The sequence below is a fragment of the Elaeis guineensis genome, chromosome 10, assembly GCF_000442705.2.
Source record: "Elaeis guineensis isolate ETL-2024a chromosome 10, EG11, whole genome shotgun sequence".
Classification (NCBI taxonomy): domain Eukaryota; kingdom Viridiplantae; phylum Streptophyta; class Magnoliopsida; order Arecales; family Arecaceae; genus Elaeis; species Elaeis guineensis.
The window spans coordinates 54,312,381-54,331,795 of record NC_026002.2 but is presented as its reverse complement, the minus strand read 5'-3'; the positions used below and the strand labels follow the sequence as shown (position 1 = coordinate 54,331,795).

At 37.2% G+C, this 19,415-nt stretch overlaps 1 pseudogene; it reads right to left on the bottom strand.

Moving 5' to 3' along the window:
• Nucleotides 1-14,323: 14,323 nt before the first annotated feature.
• LOC140852314 (small nucleolar RNA R71) lies at nucleotides 14,324-14,421 on the bottom strand (annotated as a pseudogene).
• Between the last annotated feature and the right edge of the window lie 4,994 nt (nucleotides 14,422-19,415).

Genomic DNA, 19,415 nt, shown 5'->3' with positions numbered 1-19,415 from the left:
TCTGGTGAACGATCAAGGTGTGGTGATGCATTGAACAAAGGGCTGTAGGAGTTTTTCGACAAGCTGCTGCTCCAACTTCAGGAAGGCTTTTGAAGATCTTCCTAATCAAGTTGAGTTCTAATTTTTGGAGTAGAGAGTCATGAGGAGAAGATGATCTAGGTCCTTCTTGAGTGGATACTGGTAGAGGCCAGACGATTGTGTGGCTAAATCAGAACCTCAGGCTTGCTACGATCATCTACAGGGTAATCAGATTACCCTTGAGGTATTTTATGTTTCCTCATGCTTTTAGATTTATTTTAAAATTAATATTAGATAATAAAATTAGATCTAGAAATTTAGATTTGAAATAAATATAGGATAAATTTTTTTAAAAAATTATTTTGTCCCAGCTTTGATGAAATCTGGAAGATCCTATAAGAAAAAAGATTGTTTTTCCTTCAGTACTATACAAGAGGAAGTAGAGAAAATGTTCCTCATGAAAAATGAGACTTATGGTGATGACCCCAAGACCTATGACGAGGCGATATCAGATATCGACTCTGAGAAATGGTTAGAGGCAATGAGATCAAAAATTGACTCGATGCACTCAAACCAAGTCTGGATCTTGGTAGATCCACCTGAAGGTATTGTACCTGTTAGGTGTAAATGAATCTTCAAGAGAAAGATAGGTGCGGATGGAAATATGGAGACATTCAAGGCTAGGCTCGTAGTGAAAGGTTATAGTCAGTGCGAAGGCATTGACTATCAGGATACCTTTTCGTCTGTAGCCATGCTAAAATCCATCCGCACATTGCTTGCTGTTGCAGCCTATTTGGATTATGAAATATGATAGATGGATATGAAAATGGCATTCTTAAATGGATATCTTGAGGAAGATATCTATATGGAACAGTTGCTTAGTTTCACATCCAGTGATGATGATCACAAGATCTACAAGCTGCAAAGGTCTATTTATGGACATAAACAAGCATCTCAGAGCTGGAATACTCATTTCAATGATGTGATCAAAATATTTGGTTTCATCAAGAACGAGGAGGAACCATGTGTGTTCAAGAAGGTCAGTGGGAGTACAGTTATCTTCCTTATACTGTACGTAGATGACATCCTCCTGATTGAAAATGATATTTTCATGTTGACCTCAGTCAAAATATGGTTGTCTAAGGAGTTCTTTATGAAAGATCTAGGAGAGGCATCCTTTATACTAGGTATTAAGGTCTATAAAAATAGACCAAATAGGATGCTGAGACTCTCACAGAAGATGTACATAGAGAAGGTGCTAAAAAAGTTGAGCATGAAAAATTCCAAAAGAGGTTTAGTACCTTTTAGACATGGCATTCATCTCTCCAAGAAGATGTGCCCTAGCACACCTGAGGAGATTGAACGCATAAGCAAGATCCCTTATGCTTCCGCAATAGAAAATCTTATGTATGCCATGCTATGTACACGACCTGATATAGCCCATGCTGTGAGTGTCACAAGCAGATATCAGTCGAATCCAGGCGAAGAGCACTAAACTTCTGTGAAATGTATCCTTAAGTACTTGAGAAGGACTAAGGATATGTTTCTAGTCTTTGAAAATGGAGAACTCCAGGTTCAGAGATTTACAGACTCAGACTTTATGTCTGATATAGATGATTGAAAGTCGACATTTGAAAGTCTGTTCATTTGCAATGGTGGTGTAGTTAGCTAGAAGAGTTTCAAGTAGATGGTGATTGCTGATTCCACTATGGAGGCAGAGTATAATACTGCATCGAAAGCTGTGAAGGAGGCATTCTAGTACAAGAAGTTTATCGCAAAGCTTGGAGTGATGTCATCGGATGCCATCCCTCTTTACTGCGACAATAATGGTGCCATAGCCCTAGCTAAGGAGCTAAGGTCTCACTAGAAGTCCAAGCATATCGAGCGGTGATTCCATCTGATCCGTGATTACCTCGAAAAAGATTATGTCAAGGTTAAGAGAGTCGACTCCACAGACAATGTGGCAGACCCACTGACAAAGCCATTAGGCCAGCAGAAGATCGAAGCCCACCTTGAGAAGATGGGACTTAGATATGTAGCCAATTGGCATTAGGTCAAGTGAAAGTTTGTTAGATGTGTACCCTAGATGCCAGATTGGCTGACACATTCCTATACAAATGTAAGGGCAAATTTATAATTTTGACTATAAATAAATAAAAGGGTTATTCTACTATCACATTATGTACATTATGTCTGTGATACATTCTTTGAGTTAGTAGGAATGTTAATTCATATTTTCAAGAGTTAAAAATTTAAGTCATGAATTTACATAACTAACTCATAAACAGCTCCTGATAATAGGATCATCATGAGGATGGTGATTGATCTGGAAGGTTAGTGTATGATCACTTTTTCAAGGTAGATGTATCTTGAGTCTACGGTGTGGAGACACCAGAGCGAGAGTACAGATATTTATTGATAACGAGAGTACTGAGCGTGACCACCTTGAGCAGTCATAAGAAAGTCTACGTTCTCGCTGATGACTAGCTCGATGCTGCAGCTGTGTGTCTAGTTGTTTGACCTGAGGTACATCGACAGTTCACCTTGAGTATGTTATAGTTTGACTACATCATAACTCGATCTTCTAGCCATTCAAAATCCTGAGGTGTATGTTGGCTGTAGCATATTCATTGTAGGATCCAGAATGCACCAAGATGGGATATATCAACTTTGATAGATAAGAGGAGTAGTCCTATGATGATCTAAAGATCGAGTCCTTAAGCCCATGGCCATAGCAGAGTGAAATAATAGAAAAGAGTTTTCCATTGGGGTTTCACATCGGACTCGGATCAATCGATTGATTCATATGACTGATATTGGGTTTGACGAGTTCACCTTAACCTTAATTCAGTCGGGACTCATGATAGAGGAACTCAATCACACAGGTAGCTACACTGAGAGGTTTGTCTTCATTTTTGATGGGTTGCCACCATGTACTGCTAGGTGTCACCAGTGAATTTTGGAAGCAATTAGAATAAACTTGATGATCGATCATTCTAATTGTCTGAATCAGAAGAGTTCTGATCCATCGAAAGGAGTTTCGATGATGTCGATGATGAGATCACAACATGTCTCATTACCATATGAAAATGAACCTAACTGGGTCACACAAATAAGAGTTAGGGTCTGGATGTCATCAATTGAGCTAGTCCAGTTCGATTGATTTGGATTAGATCCAATTAGGTTCAAGGAAATTATGCTAGCACACGATTGAGCCTAACTTTCTCCTCGTGTAATCTTTTCTATCTCGATTGAGCCAAATATGATTTGACTCACCCAGAGAACCTTGAGAAGGTTTCTCATAGTCTGACTGGAGCTAGTCCAGCTTAAAAAGGATTTATCTTAATTCATGAGATGAATTTAAGACAACACCTGCTAATTCTTGTCACCTGCCATTTCCATTTTAGGACATTGATCAAACGATGACCCATGGACCTTGGACTGAAGGCCACTTGGCAAGAGGTCATTGGAGATTTTTTATGGAGTGTCCACCTGCTAAATTGGGCCTCAAAGTGGGAGCCATATTAAGATTGGGCATGCACCCCAAGTGGATAAGGATAGAGTCCCATGAGATGAGGACTCTGATCCCTTGATCAACTTGGACTGTGGGGTGCAAATCTCACTGTGCTTATCTAGTGCTGGCGCCAACAGTAGGAGGAATTGTGGGGATTTTTATCTAATATGATCAGATGACATCACTCTACCAATCAAAATTTTTTCAAAATTAATTAGAATTTTTTGATTGATCGAATGATGTGGCACTGCATAGCGCAATAGGGTCTATTTAAACCCTATCTGCACCTAGGGTTGAGGGACTCTGCTCAATAACTAGCAAAAGATTGAATACTCTCTACTTCTCTATGCCCCCTCTACTCCTCTCCCTCCCCTCTTCATGTCCAAGAGGTTGGGCATCCATCTGGTGTTTGTCCAAGGCATGGTGGCTTCCTGATTAGAAGGCTGCAGAGATTTGTCGAGAAGCTACTGCTCCAGCTTTAGAAGATCTTTTGAAGATCTTCCAGATTTGATCCAGATCTGATTTTTGGAGCAAAAATTTATGTGGAGAAGATGATCTAGATCCTACTTGAGTGGATACCGGTAGAGGCCAGACGACTGCGTGGCTATTTTAGAACCTCGGGCATTGCTGCGATCATCTACAGGGTAATCTAGTTACCCTAGAGGTATTTTTCTATTCCTTATATTTTTAATTTTAATTTTAGATTTAATATCAGATAATAGGAATTAGATCTAATAGATCTTAGATCTAAAATATCATAGGATAATTTTTAAAATATTCTGCCCCAGATGTCATCAGATCTGGAAGATCCTACAAGGAAAAAGTTGATTTTTCCTTCAAAGATAACCCAGACTCAGCTTCTTACCGAACCATATCTCATACGGTATGGTAGGAATGGACTTTGAAGGAATCCTATTCAACAAGTAAATAACAGTTAACAAGGTATGTCCCCAAAGAAATAAGGGTAGATCAGTGGAGCTCATCATGGACCTGATCATATCCAATAGTCTATTTCTCTTTTTGGATACCCCATTGAGCTGAGGTGTTCTAAGAGAGATCCATTGAGAGACTATGTCGTTGTTCTTAAGATATTTTAGCAATTTCTGACTAAGATATTTACCTCCTCAATCAGATCGAAGAATCTTAATGGGTTTGCCTGTTTACTTTTCTATTTTATGCCTAAATTTTTTGAACTTTTCAAAAGCCTCAGACTTGTATTTCATAAGATACACATATCCATACCTAAACAGATCATCGATAAAGGTAATGAAATAACTGTAACCACCCCTGGCTTGCATATCAAATGGTCCACACACATCGGTGTGTACTAGGACAAGTAACTCTATGACCCTTTCCCCATATCCTACAAAGGGTAACTTGATCATTTTTTTTCGAAAGCAGGATTCACAGGCTGGATATGATTTTAGATTAGAAGAGCTAAAGATCCCATTCTTTCTCAGTCTGTTTATCATGTCCTCTTCAATATGGCCTAGTCTATGGTGCCACAAGTACTTCTGGTTAATCTCATCTCTGGATCTTTTTTGACCTACGGCACTCACTATTTGCTCGTTTAGGTTCACATTCGCATCAATATGCAAGTGATAAAGATTGTCAATTAAAAGATCTCGTGCAACCAATTTATTTCATAAATAAATAGAATAAAAATTTTTATTAAAACTAATTTCAAAACCTTCCTGTGCTAGCACAGATATAAAAATTAAATTTTTACTAGCTATAAGAACATAATAACAGTCTTTTAAATCTAATCTAACACCAGACGGTAATCAAAGAGGGTAAGTGCCAATAGCCTCTATAGCAATCTTTGCTCCATTGCTGACCTGAATGATCATGTCACCTTCTCTCAACCTTCTACTTTCTATCAGACTCTGCATAGAGGTACATGTATGAGTACTCGAACTACCAACTAGAAGTAGAAGAAATCATGAGGTTAGATTCTATTACGAGCATATCTTCGGAAGGTTTGTCATCCTTTTTGATCTTTAGGCTCTCTGAATATTTCAGATAATTCCTCCTCTAGTGGCCTTCAGTATGATAGTGAAAACACTTTTCCTTTGCCTCAGCCACCTTTGGACCATCCTTCTTTGGCTTGCTCTCTCTCTTCTGCTTCTTTGCAGATTTAACTTTCTTCCTTTCAGTTGACTTTTTTTTGGAAGAAGAAGTCCACTCCACAGCGAGAACAGTACCCCTTGAACTCTTCAAGGTACCCTGTATTGTGACCAACATGTTGACAAGTTTGGAAATAGTACAGTCAAGTTTGTTAATATAAAAATTCACAATGAATTGACTATATAAACTGGTAAGAGATTGAAAGATCAGATCCATCGATAATTCTTTTTGCATATCCATCCCGAGCTTCCCAAGCTCCTCAATGTCCTTGATCACTGTCATACAGTGCTCATGGACAAACTGTCCCTCGTGCATCTTGAGGTTGAAGAGTCGTTTGGACACTTCGAAGCATGCAGTACAACTTTGCTCACCATATAACTCTTGCAGGTGAGTGATCATAGCTCAGGCAGTGGATGTATGCTTGTGCTAGCTTTGCAACTTGTTTGACATGGACGCCAGCACATAACACTTGATTCGACTATTTTCATCTGTCTACTTCTCAAAAGCAGCTCTCTACTAAGCAGTAGGACGATTTGGTAGCACAACGAGATCCTGATTGATAATGTGGCTTAACTTTTCTGAGGTTAGGATAATCTTGAAGTTTTTGAGCCAGTCTTTGTGATTATTACTGGTCAAATGATTGGTTTCAAGGATGTGAGCTAGAGGATTTGAGGCTGACATGATGGTTTAACTATAAGAGTAGAGATTCGAGTTAGACTTTTGTACTTAATATTTTAATTTACTTCTAAAAATTTTAAGACATAAATAATGACTTTCACTAATTTTTTGGATCCTTCCACTCTCCTAGAAGGAAACAAAAATCCTAATGTGATAAAAGATTCTTAGTGGGTGCTGCGATCCCACCGATGACATGCACCTCACCTAACAGTTATTGGTAGCATGCACATCGATGTGTAAGCGACTCTTTGTCCAGATGCTTTACTAAGCATATTGCAGCCACTTGATCTCTAAGTCATGTATGCTCACCTAACAGTTATTACCCATACTTCTTGTTAAGCCCGACCCACCATTTGCAAGTAGGTGCAAGGCCATCATTGGATCCCTCACCTAACAGTTATTGAGCCCAACCCTATCCTTACCCTAGAGCAACTTCTTGCTAATAGAGTGGTTGCATGTTTTCAATACAATTGAACCACTGTGACTAGCTGAGAATAATCAATGCCAGTAACACGCTCGCACATCTACAACAGTGGAAGACCTACGACTTAATATTTATGGAAAGGTTTGGGTTTAGGTCTCATCTAATCAGTCATCGTATAATCGATCTAAGTGGCATGGGCTAAACCAGATTGCTAAGCAACTTAATTCAAGTCCCAATCTTCCAAATTGGCCAGGTAAATGAAGATCGATGGGGGTCCCCCCGTTGCCTTCCTAAGACACCAATAGATTGGCCAGATCGGCTAACGAAACTAATTAAATAATCACATCTTATTAGCTTGCCCTCAACACCAATAGGTCGATTGAACATAATTGGTTAGCTCAAGCAAATCAGGCTCAAACCAATGAGCCAAATTAGATCTTTAGATTGATCGATTCTACATATGGGATTCAATCGATTTGATCCACAATAATTATATGATCATTAACTTAATTGATCTTACTCTTATCAACATTTGACTTGGTTTGACCAATGACTTAATCAAATTAGACCTATAAGACTCAAATCAAAAATCTTAAATGCAATCCTAGTATATGACCTAATTTATAATTTTCTCATGATAAAAATTCTCATGTAGAAATACAAATTTTAGATTTTAAAATCATATTTCAGATCTAAATTTGTTGTATGAAAGTAAATTTTAGAATATGAAAATAATTTTAAAATTTTTGCATACAAACATATATTATATATATGCATGTAAAATCAGATCTAAATAAAATTTCAGATCTTAGCATGATTTCATATATCTCATATGCTAATCATGAATAAGATTAAAAATAAATTTATGATCTAAATATGCAATCATATATCACATATATGAATCAAAATTTAGATTATAAAAAAATTTCAGATTTTATGCATGCAGCTATATTTCACATGAACATTAACTAGAACTCTTTCTAAATCAAAATTCAAATCTATGTATGCAATTACAAATCATCTATATGTTGTAATATTAAATCTAAAATTAAATTTTAGATTAGTTGACCCATTTATACATCTCATGTATGAAAAAAAATAATTTTAATTTTTTTTTAAAAATATGTATGTCAAAATTCAGCATATGAAAATTTGTGGCTCTGATACCACTGTTGGAATTCAAGATTTAGTGCATGGATGTGTATTTCAAAATTTAATTTTTTAAACACCACAGTGGAGAATAAGATTAAAATAATTTTAGTCTAAATTATGTATGCATAAAAATATAAAACCATATGGATCTATTTCATATGCTGAAATTGATATATACTGAAATTTAGATTGTAATCAAATCACATACCTGTTTCATAATTTCTTTTTTCAAAACTAGATCTGAAAGAGATGAAGCTCTCTGTTAGCTATATATATGTCTGACCTCTATGAATATCCACTCGAGATCAGTCTAGAATAATTTTGTATAATCTGAATTTTGATTCTCCAAAATTCAGCTTGCTGAATCTGAACGAAATTTGGATCGCGATCAACACTTGATCTTTCTCTTTGATCTTCTTCTTCTTTTCTTCTCTAGAGTTTCTCTTTACTATGTGCTGCTACTAGATGCTAGAAACCAGCAAGGAAGAGGCACCCAAACTCCTTTGGGCATGGAACTCCTTGGGATGCTTGTCCCAAGGAAGGGGTGTATAGAACACCCAAGAGAAGAGAAAGGGAGAGGGAGAGAGGGCATGGGGAGAGCCTTTTGGTGTGAGGGGCTGCTGGTTTTGATGCTCTAGGAGATATTAGGAGAGGTCCCTTTAAATAGGCATATGGATTGAATCTTATTCAATCGTATAATACCAGTCCTACTTGCATTTGGATTCTTACTAACTTAAGTTATCCAACTTACATTAGGAAGCCCATTAGGTGTCAACTATTGGAGCCCTTGCACCCATAATTAGACACTCTCTTTTGCACCTAAGAGACAACCCATATGAAAACCAAAGGCCCTTTAATTAATGGACACATCCAAATTGATCAAATCAAAGTGGCGCCCCATAATAACTATCAAGGAGATTCATAAGGGACTTGCACCTTTAATTTATGTGATCCATAACCTTAGACACCCAACAATTAAAGTCTCATGAATCTTATTCATATAGATTATTAGAAGATAATTAAGTTAGAATTAACTTATCAAATAAGTAATTCCAACAGAAAGAAAAATTGGGTCCAATTATGTTCTAGTAAGGTTACCATAAACCCAATGGGTTTCTCTAAACATAATTAACACTTTATAAGCTCAATTACTTACTCCAGACCTAATTCTTTTATTGTGTAACCTCATAGATTTAATTTTATCTGGTAGTGAGCCATACAATGATCTCTATCATCGTATCATTGAAATTCTTTTCAATGGATCGGAACAGTTTCACTCTAACTCAACAAAAATTATCGATCTGGAACAATCTTAGTGAGCTCTCACAATCCATCAGTGATACCTAGTAGTATATAGTGGCAATCCAGTAGAATTGAAATGAACCTCTAGATGTAGTTAACATGTGATTACTTCCTTTATCATAAGTTTCGACTAGATGGTAGGTCATGGATAAATTGTCAAACCTCAACATCAGTCATATGTAGATTGATTAGCTCAAGTCCAGTTGTGACTTCTATGAAATTTTTTTCATCAATCATACTGCTGTGGCCACAGACTGTTGAATATAACTTCTTAAATCTCATAGGACTACTCCTCTTTATCAAGATCGATAGATCCTATCTTGATGCACACCCTACTCCTACAGTAGACTAACTGTCACCAACATCGACTACAAAGACTTATTGAGACCTATATTTATGTGTCAATCAAACTCTAGCAGCCTCACTGCAAGTAGCAGTACCATCTCAAGTTTAAGGATCAGTTACACAACTATAGCATCAAGACAATCACTGATGATTGAATAAAAATCTAAGTGATCTCTTGTGTGGTCATGCTCTGCATTAGTTATTCTCTAACAACCACCCACACTCATCTCCTTGTGTCTCCACATAGTAGATCAAAGACTTATCTATCTCCGAAGAAGTAATTTATGCACTAGTCTATCCAAATCTATCATCGCCCTCATGATGATCCTATGTTCGAGAGTCTTTAGGAATTAAATACATGTCTATAATTCTCAACACTTTGAGAATATGTATCGAAACTAATTTCATGGACGCTTCAAGGACATATTACACTTGAATGAAAAAAAACTTGCCTCTTTTATTGATCATATCAATATATTAAATATAAATTTATATTCTAGATATATTACAATGTGTCAGCCATATTGGCTTCTGGGACATACATCTAACAATCTCAGATCTGAGGGACACTTATACCCATACTCTCCTCGAGCTACTCTTAACAGCAGAGTGCTCGACAAATGGTCACATTCAGTGCGAATGTATTCTTACATTCTACCTGCATGCCATATCAGTATCTCCACACTCCATGGTTACAAGAATAACTAACTTATATGGCACACAACTTATACTCGATATTGCTATCGTCCTATTAACAGCATATCATTCGATCGTAAACATATTTTAAGGACTAAGCGACAAATCCTCTTTTATTGATTAAATATAGTCCTAAAGACTTTATCGTAACATAAGAGTTCAAATAAGATGGACAAAATGTGATGAAAATATCAAATAACTTTTATTAAAAAAAGCTCATATACATTTACAAAAGTGAGCAAAATCATCAATAGACTGATGACTGGCTTTGGGATATATTTTTTCAATATAATCGACTACTTGAAACTCTTTCAGTTAACCGTATCACAATTACACAAGAAGATACACCCCGATGTAAATTTTCTATCATCGACATCAATTATGAAGTCTGAATTGGTGTATCCCTCAACTTTTAGCTCCGATCCTCTACCAAAGACCCATAATAAATTCTTAGTCCTTCTCAAGTACCTAAGGATGTTTTTAACAGCAATCCAATATTTTTCATCTGGATTTGCCTGATATCTACTCATGACACTCACGGCAAGGGCTATATCAGGTTGTGTACATAACATGACATACATGAGGCTCCCTATTGCTAAAGCATAAGAAATCTTGCCTATGCATTAGATCTCCTCAGGTGTGTCAAGACACATCTTCTTAGAGAGATGAATACCATGTCTAAGAGGCAAAAGATTCCTCTTGGAGTTTTTCATGCTGAACCTCTTCAGCACCTCCTCTACGTACATTCACTTTGAGAGTCCTATCATACTCTTAGATCAATCCCTATAGACCTTTATACCAAGAATGTAAGAGGCTTCTCCTAGATCTTTCATGGCAAACTCTTTTGACAACCATATTTTGATCGATGTCAGTATGAGAATATCATTCCCAATTAGGAAGATATCATTCACGTACAATATGAAGAATATGACAGTGCTCCCGCTGATCTTTTTGTACACACACAGCTCTTTCTCATTTTTGATGAAATCAAATATTTTGATCACATCAGTAAAATGAATGTTCTAATCTGAGATGCTTGCTTGAGTCCATATATGGATCTTTGCAGCTTATAGATCTTGTGATCATCATCACTGGATGTGAAATCCAAAAGTTGCTCTATATAGATAACTTCTTCAAGATATCCATTTAGGAAGACAGTTTTCACATCCATCTACCAAATTTTATAATCATGAAAGGCTATTATAGCAAGCAGAGTATGGATGGATGGATTTTAGCATGGCTACGGATGAAAAGATTTCATGATAGTCAATGCCTTCACATTGACTATAACCTTTCACAACTAGCCTTACCTTATAGGTTTCTACCTTACCATCCGATCTAATTTTTTTTTTATAAATTTATTTACACCTAAAAGGTACAATACCTTTAGGTGGATCTACTAAGAATCAAACATAGTTGGAATGCATGGGGTCAATTTTTGACTTCATCGCTTCTATCCATTTCTCAGAGTCTCCATCTAACATTGACTCATCATAAGTTTTGAGATCATTCCTAATGTCCCTATCTCCCATAAGGAATGTGATAAACACTTAATTTAAGTCATTTAAAGCAGAAAATTATAGTTAATTTATTTTATTTAGTAAGAATTTGATGCTTCTTTTTATATTTTACAGGAAAGGTGATCGTCGATACAAAGAGTCCGATTCATAGATCAAAAAGACTCAAGTTTGAAAAAAATTAGACTTAAAATAAAATTAAAATAAAAGAAAGATACATACGGTATTATAGAAAATGAAGATACTATGCAAGAAATCCAAAAAGGATATAGGCATCATTTTAAAGAAACAAAAGTTTCTTTTTGGTAGTCAAAAGAAAAGGGGGCGCGATGCGAGCGCGACGTGGAAGCGGATGTGGGGGGACGCGGGCGGGTGCGCGGCAGGCGGGTGCAGCAGCGGGTGCACGGGACGGCGGGTTCACGGGGAATTTGGCATGGCGGACACAGTGGCGAGGGATCTAAAAATTAAAGGAAAAAATTTAATTTTTGGAAATACTTCAAGAGGAAGAATTTGTATTTTCTTTATCTATTTGTGATCTTTCCATCTCATCCGTCCATCTTTTGGTCTTTAGTATTTTCTTTAGTCCCACATTGGAAAACCATGTAAAACTCCTCCCTCCTAACACCTATAAAAAGGCTTTTGTACTCCCATTTGAGGGGGAGCCCAGAAATTCTTCTAGAGCCTTGCATAGAGGAAAAGAAAGGGACTACTTCATGAGCAGCTAGGCTAGCAGTCTCGAAAGTGGAGAAAAAATTTTGTAACGACACAGAGATGGGTTTATTGTTCTAAACTTTCTTGTATTTCTTTATACGCAATAAAGATTATGCTTTTTATTTAAATTGTTATGAGTTCTTTTTTTGCTCTCTTTCATATGCTTTTATTTATGCTTTCCTGTTAGATTAATATTAGGAACAACTTTTACTTTTCAGAGACATGCCATGATCTATGGATATGGGGCATGCTGAGGAAAGAAGAATTGTTTACCAAGTGCTTTTCGGAGACGCACCATGATCTACGGGTACGGGGCGTGCTGAGAAAAGATAGATATTTTTCTTAAGATTAATCACATCTATTTAATTAAAAAAGTGATACAACTCTGCTAGTGCAAAATTAATTCAAAACTCCCGAGTTCTTTATTTTTTAGTTACATCAATTTTAAGATAATTTATTTTCTTAATCAAAACAATGCTTCTTTCTTTTATTTTGTAATCTCAACTTAGCCCAAGGTCCTTGAGGATACGATCTCAACTCATCCTATCTACGTAGTGAGTAGAGTTATTTTTGGTGCTATCAACGACTATGCATCAAATTTTGGCACCGTTGCCAGGGATCTTGGCACGGTTGAATTAAAAAAAAAAAATCACTGACATTTAATAATACTTAACTAAAATAGTATAACCTCAAATATAAATTTTTTAACTTGATTGGACACCTTGTTTCTTTGCATTGCATCTCCATAATTAATTTTAAGGGCGCAACCCATTAACTAAGATAAGGTGGAGATTTGATCATCCTTCCTTGGCCCACAAATCACTTCCTTGTATTTGCATAACCTAGACCTTAATCTAAAATTAATTAGATGTTGACCCTAAGGATTTCAAGCTCATTAGGACAAGTGACCCTGAGAGTTGAATCGGGTTAGACTTGGTCAGCTAGCTGGTGTCTAGGCAAGTGGTTTGCGGGATGACTGGGCTCGAAGGAAGGTGATTTTTAATTGGTTCCGTTCGTTGACCTGATCAATTTAATTGATGTCTAAGGAAAGCAATGGGGGGACTCCCACCAACCTTATACTTACCTGGCCAGTTGGTTGGTCAAGCTCCAACTTGAAGGGCTTGAAGGCTAACTACAGTTAGGAGCTGTCTAGAACTAGGGTAACTTTAGGATAGAGAGTCCACTGCATGCTAACTTGATTGTAATTAAAATCTAACCACAACTAATTCTTCTATTAGTTTTAGGACTTCTTAGGATCTCTTCTTTAGAACTCTTTTCTCTCTTCTCTTCTCCTCTTAATAAAAAAAAAAAAAATAATCCTTGACTAGGATAGTCCTACATAGATCTTTTAGTTGCATGTTAGGTTGACGATCACTAAAACCCGAATTGCAACCATTAGACGAAGAATTAGAAAAGACTATTAGGACTATCCGAGTTAGAAACATGGCTGCACCTGGTGAGGCTAATCCTCCACGCTCATTGAAGGAGTACTTTACTCCCTCCACATATACCTACTCTCCTTGTATTCAAGTGCCCCCTGTGGATGCCACTCAATATAAAATTAAGTCCAGTATAATCCAAATATTACCTTCATTTTATGGACTTAGTAATGAGGACCCTTATAAACATCTTGAAGAATTTCTTGAGATATGCTCAACTGTCAAAATTCACAACTTCTCCGATGATGCTCTTAGGTTAAAATTATTTCCTTTCTCACTTAAGGACAAAGCCAAATACTGGCTACATACTTTGGATTCCATGACTATATCAACCTGGGACCAGCTGCAAGGAGAGTTTCTCAAGAAATATTTTTCCATAGGAAAAACTAATCAAATAAGGAAAGTCATAACTAGTTTTTCTCAATTAGATGGAAAAATATTTCATGAAACATGGGAGAGATTAAAGGATCTTATTAGAAAATATCCCCACCATGCTATACCCAAGTGGCAGTTAATCCAATATTTTTATGATGGGCTATCTGAAAGACATTGACAAATGGTCGATGCATCATGCGGTGGGACATTCATGCTAAAAAGTGAGGATGAGGCATGGCAACTGTTTGAAATTTTAAATGAAAATTCATTACATCATATGTCTGCCTCTATTAGAGATAAACCCATGTTAAACCCAAAGAGAGGTGGAATATATGAAGTAGGAAATGCCATAGATATCCATTATAAGGTATATGAATTGTCTCAAAAGTTAGATCGATTATTAAGTATAGGACAGTCACCTTCTCCATCCCGTCAGATACAAGATATATGTGCATTGTGTTCGAGCCCCACTCATTGTGTGAATGATTGTCCGATTGCACAATACTTTTCTGAACATGTACAAAAACAAGTCCATCAAGCCCAAACTACTCATAGACCAGGGAACAACCCCTATTCTAGTACGTACAATTCGGGATGGAGAAACCATCCGAATTTCTCATGAAAATCACAACCAGTGGTTCCTCCGGTGCAACAAAGATCAGGTTACCTAGATGTAACTTTTAACCATCCATCCCAGCCACAATACCAGAACCCTCCTCAACCCACTCCGAGTACTCATAGCTCGACTTTCGAAGAAAAGGTATTGCAAGCACTTAAAGGACTAGAAATAAATACCCAACTCCTTCACTCCCATACGCAATCAATAGCAAAGCTAGAGACCCAGATAGGTCAGCTAGCAATAGCTTTCAGTAGGAGGGAAGAAGGTAAATTATCTAGTCAGCCTATTAATAACCCAAAAGGTCAGTACATGGCTGAAAGCTCCATTGATCTTGAAACTTTTTTCGAACATGCCAAATCGATCATGACCCTTAGAAGCAGAAAAATCTTAAATCAACCTGAAGTAATCCAACAACAAGAGCAACCAATTCTAGCTACAACAGAAAAAAAAAAAATCTGAAGAGAGGAAAGAACCTGTTAACCCAGCACCTGCACCTACAGCTCCATTTTCCAGTGCTTTAGAATCCTCTCTGCCTCTTGATAAGAAGGGTATAAAAATGAATGAAATATTGGAACTGTTTAAACAGGTCCAGATAAACTTACCTCTTCTCGATGCCATTAAGCAAGTTCCGACCTATGCCAAATTTTTAAAAGACCTGTGTACACAGAAACGAAAATCAAAGGCACAAATACCAAGAAAAATCCACCAAACTGAGCAAGCCAGCTCAGTTTTCTAGCAAATTGCCCCACTCAAACTGAAAGATCTAGGTACCCTAATTATTTCTTGTGTCATAGGGAACCTCACGATTAAGAAGGCATTATTAGATTTGGGTGCAAGTGTCAACCTTCTCCCGAGCTCTGTATATGACCTATTTGGATTTGGAGAGTTAAAACTCACGACAGTGACCTTACAACTAGCAGACCGATCCATTAAGGTACCCTATGGAATACTAGAAGACATATTGGTAAAAGTAGATGAATTTTACTTTCCTGTTGACTTTCTTGTGCTGGATATGGAATCTGGCAGCAACCCCAACCAAATACCAATCATCCTAGGTAGACCCTTCTTAGCAACCGCTAATGCTTGTATAAATTGTAGGACTAGAGTTATGGATATATCTTTCGAAACTAAGAAGCTAAGGTTGAATATTTTCAATGCATCTTTGGGACCACCTGTGTACGACCATAATGAGATCAACTTTTTAGAGGAAGTTATAGAAGATAAAGCTCCTACCTTGCTCAACTCAAATCCTTTATAGGTGTGCCTAACACATTTTGGAATGGATAATTTTGATATTGATGGATACACTGAAGAAATACATACTTTGCTAGAACCTCCCAATTTTAGCACCAATCCCCCTTGGACTGTAAAGTACGAGCAATTACCAATTCAATCAAGCCCTATGGTACCATCCTTAGAAGCACCACCAACTTTAGAGCTAAAGCCTCTTCCTGTCATGCTGAAATATTCATTTCTTGGATCCAATGATACCCTTCTAGTGATCATTGCGTCTGACCTAACCAACGATCAGGAAGACAAACTTGTCGGGGTACTCAAAAAGCATAAAGAGGCTATAGGGTGGTCAATTGCCGATTTGAAGGGTATAGATCCTTCTGTTTGCATGCATCATATTCACTGCGAGGTTGAGGCAAAATCACATAGGGACATGCAACGAAGATTGAATCCGAATATGCGGGAAGTCATGAAAAAAAAGTAGTGAAATGGCTAGATGCTGGAATTATCTATCCAATTTCAGATAGCCAGTGGGTTAGTCCAACCCAAGTAGTACCTAAGAAGTCAGGTATTACCGTAATAGGAATGATGAGGGTGAGTTAATTTCTACTCATGCAACAACTGGTTGGCGAGTATGTGTGGACTACCGAAAGCTGAATGCCGTTACTAGGAAAGATCATTTTCCTTTGCTTTTTATTGATCAAATTTTAGAACGACTAGTAGGACAAAGTTTCTTCTATTTTCTAGATGGATATTCGGGATATAACCAGATCCCGATATTTCCTGCTGATCAAGAAAAGACTACCTTCACATGCCCTTATGGAATATTTGCATTTAGACGTATGCCATTCGGTCTCTGCAATGCACTAGCCGCTTTTCAATGGTGTATTTTGGCCATCTTTTCTGATATGGTCGATAAATTTCTAGAGATCTTCACGGATGATTTTTCAGTATTTGGCTCTACCTTTGATGATTGTCTTCAGAACCTAACCAAGATTCTTCAATGATGTTAGAGACAAATTTGGTTTTAAGTTGGGAGAAGAGCCATTTTATGGTTCGTGAAGGAATCGTGCTTGGACATATTGTATCCAAGCGGGGGATTGAAGTAGATAAAGCAAAGGTTGAAGTAATCTTGAAATTGCCTCCCCCAACCTCGGTTAAACAAGTGCGATCCTTCCTAGGCTACACAGGTTTCTATAGGCACTTCATTAAGGATTTCAGCAAGATCTCACGACCCTTGTGCAACTTACTTGCTAAGGAAAATTCTTTTGATTTTAATGAAGATTGCCTAACCGCTTACAATAAACTCAGAACTGCCTTAACCACTGCACCAATCATAAAATCTCTGGATTGGACCCTACCATTTGAAATCATGTGTGATGCCTAGGACTTTGCAATAGGTGCCGTCTTAGGCCAAAAAATCAATAAGGAGCCACATGTGATCTATTATCTAGCAAGACTCTTTCCGATGCCCAATTAAACTACACCACAATAGAAAAAGAGCTACTAGCAGTAGTATTCGCCCTTGAAAAATTTTGCTCATATCTGTTAGGGTCTAAGGTTCTAGTTTACTCTGATCATGTGACTCTGAAACATCTCCTCTCAAAGAAAGATACTAAACCGCATTTGATCAAATGGATCCTTCTTTTACAAGAATTTGATCTGGAAATCCGAGATACGAAGGGTTCCGAGAATGTGATAGCTGATCACATCTCTAGGATCTTAGTTGAACACACGATAGGCATAGATGAGATCAAAGAGAAATTTTCTGATGAAAAACTTTTTGCAATCTCCTCTAGCCGTCCTCCATGGTTTGCCCATATTGTCAATTACTTGTCAATAGGACAAGTACCTTCTCACTAGATAAAATAAGAAAAGGATCGATTTTTCTTGTAAATTAAACATTATTTCTGGAAAGAACCTGAACTATTCAAATACTGTCTTGACCAAGTTATTTGCCGTTGTGTCCCCGAGAGTGAATTCCAAAGCATTCTCACTTTTTGCAATTCTTCGGCATGTGGGGGACATTTTAGTGGAAGAAAAATTGCAGCAAAAGTGCTGCAAAATGGGTTTTATTGGCCAACGCTTTTCAAGGATGCACATGAATTTGGCCGAAGTTGTCTGCAATGTCAGCGAACAGAAAATTTATCCAAGAAGGATATGATGCTGCTGACCCCTATTTTAGTAGTAGAAATCTTTGATGTTTGGGGGATTGATTTCATGAGACCTTTTCCAGCCTCATTTGGATTCAAATATATTCTGGTGGCAGTTGATTACGTATCAAAATGGGTGGAGGCAATAACTACACGAACTAATGATAATAAAATTATAACTAGTTTTATCCAACGAAACATTATTAGTCGATTTGGCTTCCCAAGGGTGATCATTAGTGATGGGGGGACTCATTTTACGAATAAATATTTTGAAGCACTTATGAAAAAATATAATATTACACACAAAGTGGCCACACCATATCACCCCCAAACTAATGGTCAGGTAGAGGTGTCAAATAGGGAGATTAAACATATCCTAGAAAAGACGGTTAAGCCCGATAGAAAGGATTGGTCTCTTCACTTAGATGAAGCATTATGGGCTTACCGTACTGCTTTTAAAACACCCATAAGAATGTCTCTTTATCGACTTGTATTCGAAAAAGCTTGTCATCTGCCGGTGGAATTGGAACATCGTGCATTTTGGGCCATACGGCAATTTAACTTTGATATGAAAAATGTAGGTTCCAATAGGAGACTTCAACTAAATGAACTTGAAGAGCTACGCAATGAAGCATATGAGAGTGCCAAAGTTTATAAGGATCGAACTAAAGCATACTACGATAAATTCATTGCACGAAAAATATTCGAGCCCAATCAAAAAGTTTGGCTCTTCAATTCTAGGTTGCGTCTGTTTTCTGGAAAACTTCGCTCACGTTGGGACGGACCTTTCATTGTAACTCAGATATTTTCTCATGGAGCTATAGAACTCAAAAATCCTAAATAGGGGAACATCTTTAAAGTGAACAGTCAGTGATTGAAACCTTACATAGATGGAATTAGTGATGGAGAATTAATTGAATCTGTGGATTTAGTGGATCCAATACCGCCATAATACTCAATTCAGTCTGGCTGAAGACGTAAAATTTAATGCTTGTTGGGAGGCAACCCAACGATTTCATATTTTTTTACTTTACCATAGCTGTAGAAATTTAGAACAAGAGCCTATTAATCAATGAAGCTATCTTCAACTTTCGAAGCAAAATTATCCTAGG